Genomic DNA, 2,214 nt, shown 5'->3' on the forward strand with positions numbered 1-2,214 from the left:
CAAATACTTCTACTCTGTAGAAATATATGTGAGTTTTGAATTTAAGAAAGATGTTCCTTTTTTGAATGATAATAACCAAGGATGGGTAACCCCTACAACGCGGACCCGGGGAGCAACTGTAGGCCGAAGAAAAAAAAAAGAGGTGGTTGCACAATGGATTTTTTTTCCCGTCACAAATGGTTTTCGAGGAACAAGATTTAAATTGAGTGGCTGTGTCCCACCTTAAAAATATTTTAACAATGTCATTCTTTTTCTGACACTATGGCTTTTGGGCAGACTGTGTTTTACGTGCTTGGACCTCCCAAGGACTTGTTCTGTACATTACTCTGAGGAGGCCAGATGCTTGTGGCTGCATTTATCATCCAGATAATCAACCATCCTGAACAACAAAATGATTTGACAGGAGAATGGTTACAACATCCACATTCTCAAACGGATGAAGACGAGTACGAGTTTGCAAGTTCTGTTGGCTCAGAGACGGTGACATGTCTCATTCCTGGCAAAATGTGTATTGCTAACACTATCTTTCATTCCATACTCGCTGGGGTGGTGCGTGGGCTATGATCCTGTTATGTGCTGCCAGGCAGAATAAACCACCTTTATAGTAACATTGAATGGACTGTTATGGTCTTTGTAGTTGGATGGCTAACTACATTCATTGATGAATATTCCTTGATCGTCGATACAGCTGCAGTGACTGCTACTTTCCAACCACAGGTGACATATGAGATTACTGCTCGATGTTTTTTCATGTATTACAGTGGATCTTGCATTCAGCTTCATTGCTGACACATGCAGTCTAGCATGGACAAACCAAGTCCTGCCTGAACTTCTCCTGTTTTTGCCCTTCTTGTGGGGAATGGGAATTCTTCCCCTGCTTGATGCACTTTTCTTATGGAGAATGGAGCAAACATAGAGGTTCGGCCTTGGCGGATCACCAATGTCCAGAGAACTGAGGTTAATCGATATGTTTCTTATTTCGGCTGGAGTGCCACAGCGTCCTATTTCATTACTCTTTCTCTTGGCTTGGTTGTGCTCGTGACTGGCTTTGGAATTGTATTGAGTCTTTACCTAACAGACATTGGATGTTACCTCTGACACCAGGAATCCCCCAAGACTACACTGATTAGTTTCAACTGGCATTTTGGCTGCAAGGAGTTAACCTCTTTGTATTCAGTGCTGCACTTGTAGAAACCACCTTGCTGCACCTCCTTTGTTTCACTCAGTTTACCATGACAAGCCATCACGCTATAGTGAGCTATATTCTAATGATATTACTGGCGGTATGTGGTTACTTAAGGAAATTCAAGGTGTGTACATCTGTTGACTCTTCCCAGCTCTTTCCTACCCCAAGGATGCCCAGACCGTACACATGTTTATGGAGAAGCAATGAAGTCGCAGAAAAGCCGGAATGGCTTGAAGGATTTTGCTGACGCTAGTGTTTCGGTTTGCCATGATATCATATCTTTTCTTTGATAATTCACTGACGTCAACAAATCACTCCCCTGTGTCGCTCTGTATCAGCTTTACAAGAGCATTTAGAACGGTATGTCAACACACAGAACATGCTTTGTTAGCAGTGGTGGTTCTATCCATTGGACAGCTGTACCATGTCAACGCAAATACGTTTGGAATGTAGGAGTGGATACAGGAATTCAGCTTTTACTGGTAGCACTAATTCGGGATCGTTTATGTCAGTTGATCTCTAAATTGCAATGTTCAACTACTATTTTCTTGACATCTTGGAAAGAGAAGAAGCAACGTTGTAAATTCCCACCCAGTCTAATCACATGCAATATGATCTTCTTCCCTATTGTGTTGACTTTTAGCCTCCTATCAGCTGCACTGTCTTCCCATTTACTTGCACGCCTCACTATTGTTGGGTTTCCCCGGGGGGGCGTGGCTAACTGCCATGTGAAGAAGACGTGCTCTGGGTGCGCTCCGTTCGATGCGATCAACATAAGCTGTTATTCTTACTTAAACTGTGAACCCTGAAGCCCGCGGTCCTCTTCACCGAACGCCGCTACCCACCCGCACCTGCTGGCTGTTTTTTTCATGCTCGAAGCCGCCCTACGACGACTGAGCGCCGCACGAAAAGTCGCTGCTGATCCGAGACAAAATGGCGGCTCCCTCGCGCTGAGAGACGCGATGGCCCTTACATCAGGGCTGCACCCGAACCGCGGCGCCATACCGGCTGAGCCGATCTGACACCCT

General features: G+C 45.0%; 1 pseudogene; it reads left to right on the forward strand.

Annotated features, from left to right (window-relative positions):
- The first annotated feature begins 1,232 nt into the window (after positions 1-1,232).
- Positions 1,233-1,995, forward strand: LOC138515189 (pecanex-like protein 4; annotated as a pseudogene).
- Positions 1,996-2,214: the final 219 nt, after the last annotated feature.

This window comes from Ambystoma mexicanum, chromosome 6q (assembly GCF_040938575.1).
Source record: "Ambystoma mexicanum isolate Mex_15411 chromosome 6q, UKY_AmexF1_1, whole genome shotgun sequence".
Classification (NCBI taxonomy): Eukaryota; Metazoa; Chordata; class Amphibia; order Caudata; family Ambystomatidae; genus Ambystoma; species Ambystoma mexicanum.